The following is an 18,921-nucleotide window of genomic DNA, read 5'->3' on the forward strand; positions in this document are numbered from 1 at the left end:
TATGCTCCATTGGACTTTTGCTGGAGGAATTTCGGCCAGCAAAAGATTGGGCGCATGTTCTCAATTTTTCAGACGGAAAAAGTTTCTATCAGAAATTCGGACCGTCTGTGGCAATTCCAACAAATGCTCGGAAGCACTGAACTTAATTTCCGCAGCTCGTCGTAGTGTTGTACGTCACCGCGTTCTTGACGGTCGGAATTTGGTATGGCTGTGTGTAGAGAACACAAGCTTGAGCGGAATTCAGTCGGAAAGACCATCCAAGCCTTTTTTGATGAGAATTGTGATTGTGTGTATGCAGCATAAGAACATCATCCCTACATTCAAGCATGAATGTGGAAACGTTATGCTTTAGGGCTGTTTCTCTGCTAAGGAAACAGGCCGACTTTGCCGCATTGACGGGCCAATGGACGGGACCATGTAGTGTAAAATATTGAATGAGGTTGGGGTTTTTCCCAGCATCGGAAAGTATAACCATAACCAATTTTGTGGGTAGTATATTTTGATCCATATTCCCTATAACAAAAACTTTTCATGATACCATTTACTGTTCATTCTGCTATCCAATCCAAGTTGTCTCGTATTATGTAAACCGGAGCTCATGTTTTAAACTTTTGTATTGTGTAGCCCATGCCCAAAGTTTTTTGTCAATAAAATCAATTTTTATGAAAAATCTCTCTTTTTGACTTACTTTTGCTGCTAAAAAAATACCATGGGGAAACCTCAATGTGTTTTTGCAAGATTTATTTTCATAAATAAATGGGTGGGTCTTCCAGCATGACAATGACCCAAAATATACCAAGGCAACAAACAAGTGGCTCCAGAAGAAGAACATTAAGGTGGCCTAGCCAGTCTCCAGACCTTAATCCTATAGAAAGTTTATGGAGGGAGCTGAAACATTGAGTTGCCAAGCAACAGCCAAGAAACTTTAAGGATTTTGAGAAGATCTGTAAAGAAGATTAGACCAAAATCCCTCCTGAGATGTGTGCAAACCTGGTAACCAACTACAAGAAACGTCTTACCTCTGTGCTTACCAACAAGGGTTTCTCCACCAAGTACTAAGTCATGTTTTGCTTGGGGATCAAATAGTTATACTCTCTGAACTTCAACTCAATTTATAACATTTGTATAATGTGCTTTTTATCTGGATTTTGGGTTGATATTCTGTCTCTATCATTTCAATTTTCAAAAATTATAGACCCTTAATTTCTTTGTAAATGGGCAAACTTACAAAATCAGTAGGTGATCAAATGATTATTTTCCCCACTGTACAAGTATCTATTTACAGCATGCATACATACACAGTGTTGATCTGTCAGCTAGGCAAGGTGGTACCGGGCCCCTCCCAGCGTGATGTCATCATACAGATCCCGCTCACCTGATTCCTGCTGCTACTATTTGCACCAGCCCTAATCACTGGTATGAGTGTAGCCTTAAAACGGGAGACCCGTTAAAAAGTCAGCAGCTACAAATACTGCAGCTACTGACTTTTAAAATAAGGACACTTTCCTGTCACAGGGTCCAGTGATGTCGGCACCCGAGACCGAACCATCCCTCGGACCTCGGATGCTCCCGCCGCCATCTTCCCTATGGGAATCAGGAAATGAAGCCTTGCGGCTTCACTTCCCGGTTCCCTACTGCTCATACGCAAGTCGTGTGTGTCCCAGCAGACAGCGCGGCAGGACGGGAAGAGGCATAGACTCCTGTGGGACTCCCCCTATACCCGGAAGTGGCTGCAAATACCTGTCTTAGACAGGTATCTGCACCCCCCTGAAAGGTGCCAAATATGAAGGGGGAGGAGTGTTCCAAAAAGCAGAGGTTACATTTTTCTGTGAACCTATGCTTTAAAGTGTAACTGTTGCTTACACTTATCTTTTGCATAGTATGGGGAACAGTTAGTTCCTCTGTAGGATGTTATTGCCGTTTGTTGCCCTCTTATGCCGCGTACACACGATCGGAATTCTCATCGGAAAAAGCTCTGATGGTTTTCCCCACAGAATTCGGCTCAAGCTGTCTTGCCTACACACGGCCACATCAAATTCCAATCGTTTATAACGCAGTGACCTACAACACGTACGACGGGACTAGAAAAAGGAAGTGCAATAGCCAGTAGCCAATAGCTTCTGTCTCGTAGTTGAATCTGAGCATGCGTGATTTTTGGCGTGTCGGAATTGCATACACACGATCGGAATTACTGATAGAAAGTTTTTCCGTCTGGAAAATTGAGAACATGCTATCAATTTTTGGCTGGCAGAAATTCAGACAGCTAAATTCCGATGGAGCATACACACGGTCACGTTTTCCGATGAAAAGCTCTCATCTGTCTTTTTCTGGCCGGAATTCCGATCGTGTGTACGTGGCATAAGAGTGATTTCTCCTCAGAACCTTTTTGGTAGGATTGATGGTGCAGTGAAATCTCCAGTAGAGACACAGATAACAATAAAAAGCTGACAGAAATTTTGGCCTTGCCTCACTCTACTGCAGGGGTCTCCAAACTACAATTTGTTGCAAGGTTTTATCCGGCCGTCAGCTTGGGTTATGTGCCACACACAGGTCTTTAGGTCAGCCCATGGTCTGTTTCTCCCCAATATCCAAAATTCCCTCTCCCCAGGTTTCCAGCACTGTCATTGTGCCATTGGTGATTGCTAGGGACACCAGCATCATGACAACCAATCATGTGCTTGCCCCAGCACTCTCCAGGCTCCTTGCCATGCTGTAAGTGTGTGAGTTAAGGGTGGACTCTGATGGGAACTCTGATGTAAGTGTGAATTCTGATGTAAGGATGCACTTTGATGAGGACCCTGGAGTAGAGCGGGACTCTGATGGAGACCTTCATGTAAGGGAGCTTCTGATGGGTACTCTGATGTAGACTCCAATGTATAGGGGAACAGTGACAGGGACCCCGATGTAAGTGGGAACTTAAGATTGTTTGGGATTTCTTTTCTTTGTTTTATTTAAAAAAAATTCTCCCACGCTCCAAAGACATGCTGGTAGGTTAATTGGCTCCTGTCCAGATTGGCCCACCTTGTTTGTGCACTGGTGCTCAGTTATGTTGGAACAGGCAAGGGCAATCCCCAAACTGTTCTCACAAAGTTAGGAGCATGATATTGTCCAAAATGTCTTGTGATACCTTAGGAGTTCTTTTCACTGGAACTAAGGGGTCAACCCCAACCTCTGAATAACAACCCTACACCATAATCCCCCCTCCACCAAATGATTTGGACCAGTGCACTAAGCAAGGCCTATGAAGACAGGGATGAGCGAGTTTGGGGGTGGAGGAACTTGACTGGTCTGCACCCCGATAGAACACCTTTGAGATGAATTAGCAGAGACTGTGAGCCAGGTCTTATTGTCCAACACCAGTGCCTGGCCGCACAAATGCGCTTTTGGAAGAATGGACAAACATTCCCATTGACACACTCCTAGATTTCGTGGACAGCCTTCCCAGAAGAGTTAACGCTCTTAGAGCTGCAAAGGGTGAGCCAACTCAATATTTAAACCTACAAACTAAGACTGGGATGCCATTAAAGTTCATCTGCGTGTAAAGGCAGGTGTCCCAATACATTTGGTAATATAGCGTATGTATGAATGAGAGTTAGGAACCTTAGATTGTAAGCTCCTTGAGGGCAAGGCCTGATGTAAATGTACAATATATACTTTATATGTAAAACTGCTGCATAATTTTTCAGCACTATATAAATACCAGTAATAAATAATAATAATAACACTCACAATAGGACGCAGTGACGTAGACAAAGTGTGTATTCTATCAGCTCTACAGACATTTATGACACCGCTGAGTGCATACTAAAATATATTGCCTGATAGACAAAACCACGACACAGCAAAAATAAAGAACAGAGCCTGCAAGGTCTGATATAGGGTCTGCAGCAGCTTTCCCACTGAAAGCGCATTAAGCTGTTATTGATCACATCAGCTAATATCATCTTATATTTACATCACTAACATGATATACATATAGTCTCCTTTCTGTACATCCACATTCTGCAAATGAAAGATTATACATACATAACCTAAATAATATTGTGAAGTCGGATGTGTGTCATGCAGTCTTGTGTATAATAATTAGCAGCAAATTGCAGTGTGAAGTCTCCTGTGTGTCTCACCCACCCCCCCACCCCCCGGCTGTACCTGCAGGAGAGGTCCAGACTTGGCATTACAGCTAAGCATTGCATATAATGCAGAGGCTGCACCATAAAGATATACAAATCCAGGGGCACCTACCTGACAGCAGAGTTCTAGATAAATGAAGATGCCTGGCATTGCAAGGGTCCTTAGGCCAGACTAGGTAATGCCAACTCACAAGCTGACCCCAGAAAAGCAGTACACATCTCTTTTCTCCCCTTCCACAATTACACTGCAAAGCAACAAGCTCAGAGCAGCCTGAGAGGGACAGGGATGGGGAGGGACAGAAAAAAAAAGACATACAAAGCATCAGTGCGGTCCGGGTGTGTGTCTATATGGCAGGAAGGATTAGGGAGGCCAGGGGAGCTGAATGACAGTCATAGCATGTAAAGTGCATGAGAGGATATGTGTGGGCCAGATGAGGATGTGTGCGACTTGCAGACACAAATGTGTTACTTAACTATTGCTGTGCTCATTTTAAGGCGGAAGATGGAGGAGATATTGAAACCTTTCCTGACACTAACGAGGGACATCTTTTGTAAGCTCCTCCTGAAAATGCTAGTTGCCTGGCTAATGTAGGAGTAAGAGGGACAGTTGGGTAACTAGCATTTGCTTTATGAGAAGTCATTAGCGACAGCCTTCCAAATGTTCTTTTAAATATTCAGCATAGAAAGTTAAAGTGGCTATTGCTAACTATACCTAAAGAGTAACATCCCCTCTGAGTGATCTTTGTACATTGCAGGGAATTAACAATCTTTGTTGCAGATAGCAATACTACCTTTTGATATTCTAGAGAAATAACTGTTTGATGGTTTGTGTCTATGCGCAAAGTGAATCTCTATGGAAGTGATTTTATAATTATCAATCAGCTGCTTAACTTGCACGGCTCTAATGAGGAAAGTGGCAGGGTCTGCGTCCCTTAAGAGGTTATTTCCCTTTGGTAGTATTTCACCAAAAATTACATTTTAGTTGCAGGGATGCCCAAAATCTGACTTGTATTTTAGTGCAGACTTCTAGGAAAACCAGTAAGCCAATCACACAAGCAGGAAATGACATCTCTTGTCATTGATGTCTGCCAATGGAAAGGAAGCTTCCTATACTTACCTATTCTAAGGGCACTCCAGTACTGTCACATGATTGTCTCTCAGCGGCAACTTCAGGGGAGTTAATGCATAGATCAGAGTGTACTGATCTCACACAGCCACCAGAGCATTCACTCCTCCCTTTATAGCAGTGGTCATCAACCCTGTCCTCAGGGCCCACTAACAGGCCCGGTTTTATGTATTACCTTGGGGAGATGCAGACTAGAATACTGCAATCACTGATGTCACCTGTGATGTATTTCAGTTATCTTGCAAACCTGGCCTGTTAGTGGGCCCTGAGGACAGGGTTGATGACCACTGCTTTAGAGGATCCCTGTACCTGGAGACAAACCTATCCAGTATGCTGTTGAATCTGGAAGTCAGGAGGTTCATCCCCCATCTGTGACACAGGTCCTGGAATGCCTCCTGGTGTAGGGACCACTTCCTAGGGTCCAGTCACCGTCCGATTAGGAAATCTGCCTGCCAGTTGTCAGGATCTGCCCAGATGCTCGACTGGCAGCTGGCTCGGCCTCTGAGCATGCTGCTGAGAGCCCAAACCGACTGCTCCTGCCTCCCCCACAGTTTGGTGCTCCAGTGAGCATTGAAGGGGCATAGCACAGAGAGCGGTGACTGACAGTCACTGCTCTTTGCTCAGAGTGGACCTGAGAACTGAGCGATCAGTGGTCTTTGATTGCTCCGTTCTTGGTGTAGAGGCAGCGGGGGACAGCTGCAGTTCTGCAGCCACCTAGTTGAGTATAAGGCCTGGTTCACACCTATGCAGGTTGCAGTTTGCATATTCCAGGTGCATTTTTCGTTTTTTTAATACACTTTTTTTGTCCATTGATGTCTATGTAACCAAAAAACTGAAAAAAGTCCCTGGCCCTTTCCATAAAATGCACAGATATGAATATGACCCATAGAAAACCATGTTCAATGGACTGTATTGTGTTTCTACAAAACTGAAAACACACAAAAAAAATGGTGAACCAGGTGTAAATGTTTTTTTTTTTTTTTGGATCCTGCACTTGAAGAGCCAATTGTCTGAACCTGGGATGTACATGGCAGGAACAGGCCTTAATGTACCTCTCTTGCCAAAGCAAGACTTCTTGTTCTTCTCTTGCGATGGCAAGACTCCAGGTCCCTCTCCTCTGTTCCTTTGAGTATGACATACAGTGCCTAATCTACAATCAACAGGAGAGTTTTGTAGGAGACTACCGTATATAAAATTCATGGAAAAGAGTCCAAAGCACCAAAGAGATCTGGGTAGTGATATGAATAAGTGATATAAGTTAACAGCTGCAGTAAATAAGACTTTGCAATTGCAAAATGATAAAAAAAAATTAAATATACCGCGCTAAATGCCACATATATTGAAAAATATCACATTTGAAATTGGTGCGACTTTAAATTGAAAAAAATGCTAGAAAGTCCCATTCAGGTTGTTTATTGCAAACATCAATAGCCTTATAGCCAAGAATCTGCTGAAAGGCAAAACTTTTCTTCCACTTCCATGGAAAATCGTAACTACAGATGCCAGTCTGACAGGCTGGAGTGCATGCTGGAAGAGGTATGCACGCAGGGAAGATGGTCTGCGACCGAAAGACTCCTGCCCATAAATATTCTGGAAATTCGGGCAGTTTACATGGCCCTCATGGACTGGTCCTACAGACTACAGGGTAACCCTGTTCGAATACAGTCTGACAATGCCACAACTGTGGCTTATATCAATCACCAAGGTGGCACCAAAAGTCTGGATGCACAAAGAGAGGTGAATCGCATACTTGCTTGGGCAGAGAGGCATGTTCCGTGCCTTTCTGCAGTCTTCATTCTAGGAGTGGAAAATTGGCAAGCGGACTTTCTAAGCCGCCAACAATTATGCTCAAGAGAATGGGCTCTACAACCCGACATATTTCAAACCATATGTCACAGATGGGGTACTCCGGATGTAGATCTGTTTGCGTCCATATTCAACAAAAAGCTGGACAAGTTTGTGTCGAGAACAAAAGACGTACTTGCTCAGGGGTCAGATGCTCTGACAATTCCCTGGGATCAGTGCAATCTGATTTATGCCTTCCCGCCGTATCCGCTTCTGCCGCGGTTCCTGGGAAGAGTCAAGAGGCAAACAAAGTCAGTTCTGTTGGTAGCCCCGGCTTGGCCCAGGCGACCTTGGTATGCAGAGATCATGAAGATGGCAGTAGGCAGGCCTTGGGCCCTTCCTCTCCGGACAGATCTACTCTTGCAAGGTCCAATCTACCATCCTGCTTTACACAGTCTGAATTTAACGGTCTGGCTGCTGAGACCCAGATTCTGAAAGACCGTGGACTCTCGGAGTCAGTCCTTTCTCCTCTGGTCAAGGCCAGAAAGCCGGCCTCCAGGCTTATTTACTACAAAATCTGGAAGGCATATGTTTCGAGGTGTGAACCCAGGGGATGGCATCCTAGAAGGTATGTCGTTAGCAGGATCTTGGCTTTCCTCCAGTCGGGCCTAGAAATGGCCGTAAGCACTATCAAAGTTCAAATTTCAGCTTTGTCAGTGTTTTTCCAGAAGCCACTTGCATCACATTCTCTTGTCCGGGCTTTCATTCAGGGGGCCATGCTGTTAAAACCGCCAGTCAAACCTCCAGTGTGCCCATGGGATTTGAATTTGGTTCTCTCTGCATTACAGGGACAACCGTTTGAACCATTACACCAGGCTTCGTTAGCTCTTTTGACTAAAAAATGTGTCTTCTTGATAGCCATATCCTCGGCTAGGAGAGTTTCAGAGCTAGCAGCTCTTTCAAGTAAAGAACCTTATTTAATTATTCACAAGGACCGAGTAGTGATGCGTCCTAATAGGTCCTTTCTACCTAAGGTGGTTTCGGGATTACATTTGAATCAAGATGTAATCCTACCATCCTTTTTTCCGGACCCACAGTCCGCAGAGGAAGAGTCATTGCACACTCTAGATGTGGTAAGGGCAATCAGTATCTATCTGCAGGCAACCGCTCAGATAAGAAAGACTGATTGTTTATTTATTTTGCCAGAAGGCCCTAAAAGAGGCAAGGTGGCATCGAAATCCACTCTCTCGAGATGGATTAGACAAGTTATTCTTCAGGCCTATAGTGTAAAGGGGAAGATTCCTCCTTTTTAAGTGAAAGTGCAATCAACTAGGGCTGTAAGTGCTTCTTTGGCCGTGCATCACCAGGCCTCTCTGGCTCAGATCTGTAAGGCTGCGACTTGGTCATCAGTCCATACATTCACCAGATTTTATCAGGTGGATGTCAAAGGGCAAGACGATACCGCCTTCGGGCGCAGTGTACTGCAGGCTGCAGTTTAGTTCCTCTGGTCCATGGCGGTCTATAATCCTGATCTGTGTCTCCCTCCCCTCGAGCTGAGCATTGCTTTGGGACATCCCACTATGTAGTGAAGCTTCTGTGTCCCATGATGTATGATCAAGAAAATAGGATTTTTATATACAGCTTACTTGTAAAATCCTTTTCTTGAGAGTACATCACGGGACACAGAGCTCCCGCCCTTCTTGGGTTTTACATGGTTTCCTATTGCTTTGCTACAAAACTGAGGTGCCTCCCATATGGGAGGGGTTATATAGGGGAGGAATTCTACTTAATTGGGGTTAGCCAGTGTCCATATAGTGCCTATATAACCCACTATGTAATGAAGCTTCTGTGCCCCGCCTGTGATGTACTCTCAAGAAAGGGATTTTACAGGTAAGCTGTATATAAAAATCCTATTTTCTGCATTACAGAGTATTTTCAGTCTGTATAATTAAAGCCAGTTATTTTTAGTGTTATCGTGTGTGGACATATGTTTTTAATTGATCTATTGTAGCAGTCATCGATAAAGGATGAGAATGGTAGTGTGTGGGGGTGGGGGCGGCATTGAAGGGCCCGGCCTTGGGAGGGAGTAAATCCGGGAGTGGCTGCATCAGTACTTCTACATGGCAAGCATCTTCCGCACCTGTAGAAACCCTTGAATCAAACATGGTTGTCCTTTCCTGAATGGGAGTATCAGAAATATTTTTAACCAATCTGGTTCTCAGCCCAGAGGCTCTCCGATAAATGAATTTAGGTTTGGGGGGTAATATTTCTTTAAGAGTAGGAGCTTTTTGCAGGATTGGCAAATACTTCCCTAAAGAGCTCCTCTAAATATTTGTATTATTTATTGAAGTTAAAGGTGATGTCTTGAGTGCTTTCTTGTTTACTTTTTAGAAGTGTTTCTCTGTTTATTCTTCCTACCAAATCTATAACTTTCAGTAACCTGGTAGGGGTATAGCCCTTGTCCAGGAATCGCTGTATTAGTGCATTAGTCTGGTCTATGTTGTCTTTAAATACAGAGCAGTTTCTACGTATATGAATAAATTGACCTTTGGGGATAGCAGTTTTCCATTGAGGGTGTTGGCAACTACCGATAGGAATGTAGCCATTCCTATCAATAGTCTTGAAGTGAGTTTTAGTTCTAAGCTTGTCTCCATCCTTTAAATATATGTAGATCTAAAAAATCCACATGCTGATCCTGTAGGTTGACGGTGAATTTCATTCCATAAGGGTTCTCATTAATATGTTGAATAAACTCACTAAGAGTCTCTGCTGTGCCTTGCCCTACATTCACTATGTCATCTGTATACCTGTAATAAGCTCGTAGTTTTGACCACATTTCACTATATATAGCCTCATCCTCTCACCTATTGAGGAATATGTTAACGACACTCAAGGCGTATTTCGCTACCATCGAAACCCCTTTAATTTGGTTATAGTGTTAGCCCCCATCCCAGAAAAAAATGTTTATCATGGCCTATTTAAGGCTCCAAAGAATAGTTTCCGCTTGAATTTTAAATTGGTAAACTTGTTTATAGCCCATTTTACCGCTATTATGGCATCTGTTTGTCGGATATTGGTATATAGTGACTCCACGTCTATTGTGACCAGTATGCTGTTGTCATCTACTGGAATTTGTTGGAGATGATTGATGATATCCTTTAAATAACTAGGACTCTTGCTTACAAGTGGTTGGAGGTACACATCTATGTATTCCCCCAATCTTGTGAACAATGAGTTTATCCCACTAAGTATCGGTCTCCCTGGTGTTTTTTTCTGCATTTTTGTGTACCTTTGGTGTGTTATAGAACACCGGCATAATCGGTGCATTCGGTACCAAACATCTGGCTTCCCTTTTATTCATAACATCACCTGCTCCACTGGCCAAATCCTGCAATTCTATTTTTAATTCTTTAGTAGGATTTTTGTAAAATTTCTTATATGTGCTTTCATCACCCAGGATGCGCTGCATTTCTGCATCATAGTCCCCTTTGTCGAGTGTAGCCAGAACCCAAGCTGCTACTTCCAAGCTTACTGTGAGTACACTTCCTGAAGCTTGTGCTGTGTAATTCCCTGACTCTATCTGGTTTTTGGTTTCTGTGTCATCAGTCATATTCAAACATCCAAAGGTTTGCATCCTATTGGTGGTTGTGGGAAACCTTTTAAAACTCTTTTTTTTTCTACGTTACTATCGCTCAAAGAAAGCCTAATGGAGCTAGTATCTTAGAATATCTCTTCTGTATAACAAACAGGGACAGGGCCAGTGCTACCACTAGGCAAACTAGGCAGCCACCTAGGGCGCACTGCTTCCTACTCTCTTCTGTCTGCAGCAAGCAACAAGTCTCAGCATCAGCAGGCAGCCTCCGCTCCGTTCACACAGTGTCTGTGTCCCGACTCCCGAATGAATGGAAGAAAGCAAGCATTGATGGGCACTGGTAGGCTGCATTGATGGGCACGTTATTAAAAAGGTGGGGTATACATGAGCAGCGCAAAGGGGTGGAGTCAAGGGGGGGCAAAATGGTTTCGCCTAGGGTGTCAAAAATTCTTGCACCAGCCCTGAACAGGGATACTCGGATCACTAACCAAAAAAATAGAGCGTTGCCTAAATGGAAAAACAAACTAAATAAGCTGTGTTACCTGTGTAGCCCTCACCCCCAAGGGAGCCGCTGATCCCCGGATTCTGTAGGCCAACAACCCTTCAAAACCCATAGTTCCAAGTGGCTCCCAGCAGACTTTTCCTTTCTCAGGCTGCACAGCAGCCAATTACAGTCTTCCGCAATCTGGGGGTGGTCATTTGATGCCAATATATACCCCTTGCGGATATGGGTGAGGGACATTGCTGGATCACATTGATTTGAAGTACAGTTTGAATTAATGTACAGTATAAAATAGTTGTTATAAATTCTGTATGGTAATATTTTTTTGTACATTGTAAACCTTATGTAATTACCCTCTTCCTGAGGAAGCCACAGATTTGAAACATGTCGCAGCAGAAGCATTTACATGAAGCCATTTTCTGATCACAAGCATTACAGTTGATGCTGTGATGTTTAAATAGCACACAATTGTTTTATTGGAATAAAAAACTGCTACTAAAAACTTACTATTTTTAACAAAAAATTAGTGGTACCTGAAAAGTTTTTTTTTTCTGGATATACCCAGTGAAGCGACTGGCCTCGGCTGATACACATAGATACAACTTATGTAGGGGTTTTTGTTTTATCCATTTATCTGAGCCATTATTCCTGCAGATCCCTCTCTAGAACATACAGATCAAAGGATTTTTCTCAGCTCTAGCAGCCAGTTGAGGAGATCTGATGTCAGATCTCCCTGATGTCAGCGCTCCCTGATGTCAGCGCTCCCTGATATCTGATTGGAGGAAAGGGACACTCATTTACATGCTGACATAAATGTGCAGAACTGAGGCTATGAGTCACCTGCTGTGTGGCAGGGGTTGGGTTGGTGGCAGTCTCCCTGCAGGCGGTTGTGTTGACTCGTCAGTGAGTCATGCAGATAACAGAGAGAGGAGAGATCAGAAAGGAATCACGCTCAATGCTTTGGACCTAGTCTAGTTCACACTATATAGAAATGTGCTTTGTTCATTTTTCATGCATGATGTTTACAACTTCGTTTAAGAAGCCATTTGAATGAATAGCGAAATGCCTTCAACATTACAGAACAAGCCCAATTAAATATGATTAACTACTACTAGCAAAACAAACACAAATTAGAAAATAAGTTACTCATCTAAATATTATGACTCAATCAATTTACTAAACACATAAGGTCCTGTTCAGAGCTGTGCGGCTGTGTGTAAGGCAGCTCATTCATTGCAATGGGCTGCCTTACTCGCAGAAACAAATGGGAAAGAAGTCCCTGGCCCTTTAAATCTTGTAATAATTGTGCTGCAGCATTATTCGTTTTAGTCTGTGCAAAAACGCACCGTTTACAAATACGTGGAGGTGCCATTAAGAACCCCCTTTCACACTGAGGCCACATTTGCGGAAAATCGCTGCTTATTTTAGCTGCTCTTTTCTGGCCGCTAGCGGAGCACTTTTAACCCCAAAGAAGGGGTTAAAAACTCCCGTATTGCTTCCAAAGAGCTTTTCATTCATTGCAATGGCCAGGGGTGTTTTGGGAGCACTGTATACCGCGCTACCAACCTGCCCCAAAGATGCTGCACCTAGCTATGAAAGCACCCAGCTGTGAAAGCACCCATTGTAGAGAATGGGAGGCAGTTTTCTAGCGCTAAAATGCCTGCAAACTGCCTTGGTGTGAAAGAGATCCAAGAATGAATGCGCAACTGCTAAAGTGCACCACTTTTCTCTGCAGTTCATGTGTCTTCCTTCACCTGCATATGTGAACCTGGCCTAAAAAGATTAACAGAAGTATTGTCAAAGCTTTTTGGCCATACTTCTTCACTTAGTTCTTCACTCCTGTGACCCAGATTTTAGCACGCTGTCAGCTGACATCACAGAGCCAGTCCAGGATCTGCTGGGATCCAAACAATGTCGGGATCTGCCCATATGCCGGACTGGCTGCTGGCTCAGAGCATACCACTGATAGCCTGTGCCAGGCACTCCCACTTCATCCATGGCCTAGTGCTCCAGTGAGCGTTGGAGGGGCAGAGCAGAGAGCAGGGACTGACGGTCACCACTCTGTGGTCAGAGCAGACCCAAAAACTGAGCAATCAACTGTGTTTGATCACTCAGTTCTCTGTGTAGAGTAGGTGAATGGCAGCTGCAGCTTGGATCTGTGCTACAGCCATCTAGGTGGGTATAAATGTTTGTTTTTCCCACACTTCTCTTTTAATGAAGAGCATACAATATGTGTTTGTTGGTACATAAATATATATAATTTATCTTGGTAGATTTTGATGGCTGTGGAATATCCAGTCACCTCATGAGGCAGTAAAATGTGTCTAGTGCTCATCACAAGTGAAGAACAGCTGCTTGGCCTTTCTCACAGGCATTTTGTGTTCTATTAGAGAACACATGCTGTAATTATACTGTAGGTGCTAATGGGGCTAGTGCTTGATGTACAAATTAGGAATTCAGAAATCCACACCTGATATGAATAAACATTGCTGTGAATTTCATCTGAACAACCTCTAAACCAAATTTAAAGTTAAAAGCAAGCTTTTAGGTTAAAATAAATAAAAACACATTAGTGTTTATTAACCACTTCAGCCCTGGACCATTTGGCTGGCCAAAGACCAGAGCACTTTTTGCGATTCGGCACTGCGTATTTTTTTTTTTTAACGGACAATTGAGCGGTCGCGCGATGTGGTTCCCAAACAAAATAGAGCTTTCTTTTGGTGGGATCTGATCACCTCTGCGGTTTTTATTTTTTGGGCTATAAACAAGAAAATAGCAACAATTTTGAAAAAAAAAAGCATTTTTTACTTTTTGCTGTAATAAATATCTCCCAAAAATATAGAAAGAAACCTGTTTTTTTCCCTCATTTTAGGCCGATAAGTATTCTTCTACATATTTTTGGCACAAGCGTTTGCTTTGCGCAAAAGTTATAGCATCTACAAAATAGGAGATAGTTTTATGTAATTTTTATTGATAATTTTTTTTTTACTAGTAATGGCGGTGATCAGCGATTTTTATTATGACTGCGACATCATGGCAGACACATCAGACACTTTTGGCGTGATTTTGAGACCATTCACATTTATACAGCGATCAGTGCAATTAAAAATGCATTGATTACTGTGTAAATATGACTGGTAGTGAAGGGGTTAACCATTAGGTGGTGCTGTAGGGGTCAAGCGTGTCCTAGGGAGTAATTCTAACTGGGGGGTAGGGTTGCCACCTGCCCGGGATTCACCCGTACAGTTCGGGTTTGGAATCATGCGTTCAGGTTTCACAACGCCTGAAACCCGGACACATTATTCAGACCAGACTGTGGCTTCCCAGCAGGGTTACTGGCTTAGGAGAGAGGGGTTGATCTGCTCCTCTTCCTCCCACCCCTACCCCTCTGTGTCTGCCCCACTCCAATCCCCGGTGCTGTGCCTCAGAAAAGGAAAGTGGGGGCTGGAAATTTGATGTCCAGCAGCCTCAGCTACATTTGGATGAGAGGTGCTGACTGCCAAGGGGTGAGTGAGCTCCTCTCTCCTGCCTCTGAGTACACTAAGATACACTAAGAGTCCCCCTTTACACCAGAGGCCACAGTGTTCCCCCTTACATCAGAGTCTTCTCTGTACTCTGAGTTCTCGTGTTCCCCCTTAGATCAGGGTTCCCAGAGCATCCCTTATGTTAGAGTCCCCAGAGTTCTCCTTTACATCAGAGTCTGAAGAGCACCCCCCCATTGTAAAAGAACTCTGATGTAAAGGGGAACACTGCAGACTCCGATGAAAAAAGGAACTCTTGTTCTTAACTTCATTTAAAGCGGTATTCCACTTAAAATAAAATAAATCAGCATATACAAATACTGCAGCTGCTGACTTTTAATAATTGGACACGTACCTATCCCAGGGTCCAGCAATGCGGGGGATCGAAAACCCTCGCTCATCTCTCCCTCCGCTCAGTGGCGTAGGCATTTTAACTGTGGGCACCTGGCTGCGCATGCGCGAGCCGCACCGCTCGCCGTGACTAGGCGCGCAATCATCTGGGACCTGTCACGTGTCCCAGATGATTGACAAGAGAGGCAATCTCTCTTCCTGCGCCGAGGGAAGTGACATCAGGAGCCCATGCATTGAAGGAGGCAGACTACGAGGGACCCCCTAACAACAGGCATTTAGAGGTGAGTAAAAAAAAAAAAAAAAAAAATTCCAATTTTTTTTTTTTTAAGCACATTAATAATTTTTTATTTTTTTTTGGGGTGGAACGCCACTTTAAGAAATGTTATTTAACCACTTCCCACCCGGCCAATGCATATATACGGCCGGGTGGGAGCCGTCTACTCCTGATAGGACGTTCAGGAACGTCATTCAGGAGTAGCGGGATCGCGCGCGCGCGCCCGCGCAGCGGCGCGATCCCGATGTGCTCGTGTCACCCGGACACGGCACATCTCAGATCGGCAGGAGGGCTCTGTGATTGGCCCTCCTGATCACATGACGGCCGTGTCCAATCACGGCCGTCATGTGATGTAAACAAACAGCCGGTTGCTAGGCAATCGGCTCTCCTCTCCTCACACGGAAGTCACCGCTGAGGAGAGGAGAGCAGAACGCTGCAGCCGGCTGATGATCAGTGAGTATGGGCTGCTTTTTACAGCTTTTTACTCACTGATCATCAGTGTAGTGTAAACACACAACACACCACACAGTACAAACACAGTCACCACACATGTCCCCAAAACACACATGTCCCCAAATAATAAAAACACATGTCCCTAATAATAAAAACATGTCCCCCACATATGTCCCACTAAAATCACATGTCCCAATGATTATCTGCACCCATATGTACGTGATCACCTGCACACATATGTACATGATCATTTGCGTACATATGTCCGTGATCACACAAACCAATTATTATACACTTAACGGAATTTTTTTTACCAAAAACATGTAGCAGAATACATTTTGGCTTAAATTTATGACAAAATTTGATTTTATTGGATTTCTTTTCAAATAGAAAAAAGAAAATATTGTTTTTTTTCCAAATTTCCGCTATTTTTGCGCTTATATCGCAAAAAAAAAAAAACGGAGTCGTGAATAAATAACACCAAAATAAAGCTCTATTTGTGCGAACAAAATGATAACAATTTCATTTGGGTACAGTGTAGCATGACCGCGCAATTGTCACTGAAAGCGCTAGAGCGCTGAAAGCTGAAAATTGGGCTGGGAAGGAAGGGGGCGAAAGTGCCCTGTATTGTAGTGGTTAATTGCAAAATATATGCATAGTTTATATAAAAAATAATAATTACTGTGCGCCGCTAAAGTGTTCAGGTTTGACTTGAAGAAAAGGTGGCAACCCTACTGGGGGGGGGGGGGGGCTGTGTGTGACATGTCACTGATCACCGCTCCCTAGTACAGGGAGCAGTCATCAGCGACACTGTCATTAGGCAGAATGGGGAAATGTTTGTTTACATTAACATCTCCTTGTTCTTCCTCACTGTGAGACGATCACGAAACCCGTGATCACAGTCGCTGAGCTTCCCGTGGGCGTGCACCCACAAGCCACCTCTTAAATGGCCACGTACAGGTACATTAATCTGCATATACATGCCCTTTTGTCTCAGTATATCTGCGTGAGGTGGTCGGGAAGCGGTTAACATTAAGACATACTGGTATGTCAATTGGCTCATGTCTAAATTGGTCCTAGTACAACAGTAAGGTAAGGATCTTAGATTGGAAGCTCTTGCGAGCAGAGACTGATGTGAATGTACAATATGTAAAACACTGTGTAAATTGTTGTTGCTATATATGCTATATAAATACCTACTATAATATAAAAGTTGAAGCCTGAGTGAACAAGGCCTAAATCCTCTGTTGAAGAATTTTTTTGACAATTAAAGTTAATGAAATTCCTCTTGCCATCTAACAGTAATAATGCACAGAGGAGTGACTCCTTATAGCTCTCTAGCAAGCCTAAGATAGCAGCTGTAAAAACTCTGTAAAAATCAACTCAGTAGGACGTAACTGAAATAGCCTGTCATTATCCACAGACCAAAGCTGGAATTTGTAGTGACGTTTACCAAAATCCCTACCAGGGGCGTAACTATAGTGGGTGCAGCAGTTGCAACCGCAACTGGGCCCTGTGATGCAGGGGGCCCATGCAGCCCCCTCTACATATGGCCGGCAGCAGCATAGGCAGCTAGGGGTACCAGTGCACCATGCACACGGGTGGCTGGAGGTGGAGTGTGACTAGCAGAGCTCCATGCTCGACTATCGCACTGGCTGCTCTTTAGTTGTGCATTCCCCGCATGACCTGTGTCCTCGGCCGGCTCCTCAGAGTACCCCTCTTCTGCTCCATGCAATGCCGCTCAGTCTGATGTCTGTTCTCCCCAGCCAGAGTCCCTCCCCACACTGCACTGCACTGCATACTTCTCCCGGGTAAACAAACTTTAAGCACACAGATGCAGTGCAGCCATATGAGAGCCGGCTCCCCGGAGGACACTGCAGGCTTGTCTGCCAGCCCCCCCTCCTCCCCCGCCATACAAAGATGATGAAAGGTGGGGACAGGGACCCCTTCTCACGTGGAGACAGGGACCCCCACCTCCCCTGGGGACAGGGACCCCTTCTCACTTGGGGGCAGTAACTTTATCTGCCCTGGAGAAAAGGACCTCATCTTTTCTGGGGACGGGGACCCCATCCTGCCTAGGGACATTCCCCCAATGGGGCACCTAAAAATAAAAAATAAATAATAAAAAAACGACTGATACCAGTGGTGGAACTACAGGGCTTACAAAGGTCATACCTGTGACCACGCCCTGGAGTTCCACCGCCGGACTCGGAGGGAAGGGCCCTGGCTGGGGTTCAGGGGGGGCCCTTCATGGTTTCTTGCATCGGGGCCCTGAAGGTTCTAGTTACACCACTGATCCTTACAGTGTAACTGACATTGAGAGCATTGTTTCTTTCTCCATTAAAGTTGAGTTACTTTATCATGGAAGAATATTTTGAGCAGAAATATTAAAAGGCAGCTCCGCTGCTGTCCAACTATCATAAACCAAAAGAATAACAGTTATTTTAAAATTGTATCTGCCTACTGATAAAACATTAAGTGTAACTAATGGCATTTTTTTCAGTTTTGGATAGAGTAGAGATTAGAATACCCATGACATTTTTAGCACACTATGTGCCCAGATGGGAGATTCGTCCTGTTTACCATTCTCATCAAAAGTGAAAGAAAAAGCAAAAGTAAATCCCAAATTTTGGGCTGACACCAGACCAGTAAGAGGGGAAATCTTCCAACAGGGACACTAGTTCTGGTGGCACCCCGGCACTCCCTCACGTTCCAGGGATTTCCACTCACTTCTCCAACCAAGACTACTGCATATTGCTGTCTATAGGAGGGGAGTATATCTGTAGATATACAGTTGTGGATTATAAATCATCTCTTTTGTAAAAAGGCAACTTTCAGTTTTGAAATTAAAGTTTGAAAATAAACAAATTGGGTCAAATAAAAAATAATATAAAAATACACCTCCACTGACAGAAATATAGTTGAGGAAAGTAGGGAAAATAGCACTAGACCCATAGGGCTATTTCATTGGTAGCCTAAGATGTTGATTTAAATGATCTGGTTCCCAGGCAGGCAACTTCTACACCCCAGAGGATCTTCATGAAAATGAAAATTGAGCACCACACTGCAGCCAAGAGATATAGATATAACTTTACTCCAATAAAAGTCAAGGGGAACAAAACAAAATTAGCCAATGTGTTTAAGGGGTCCAACAGCACCCTCTTTATTAGGGATTGACTGACAACAG

At 44.0% G+C, this 18,921-nt stretch overlaps 1 protein-coding gene across 1 annotated transcript in view; it reads right to left on the reverse strand.

Annotated features, from left to right (window-relative positions):
- The window catches only part of TBC1D1 (TBC1 domain family member 1), a 311,597-nt gene extending 307,192 nt beyond the window's left edge, over positions 1–4,405 (reverse strand). The window contains exon 1 of the mRNA XM_077477646.1: positions 4,243–4,405. The gene's annotated coding sequence lies outside the window, so the exon portion shown is untranslated. The remainder of the gene's footprint in view (positions 1–4,242) is intronic.
- Between the last annotated feature and the right edge of the window lie 14,516 nt (positions 4,406–18,921).

Source organism: Lithobates pipiens, unplaced genomic scaffold, assembly GCF_037356315.1.
Source record: "Lithobates pipiens isolate NorthernLeopardFrog02 unplaced genomic scaffold, aLitPip1_a1.2 Scaffold_13, whole genome shotgun sequence".
NCBI lineage: Eukaryota > Metazoa > Chordata > Amphibia > Anura > Ranidae > Lithobates > Lithobates pipiens.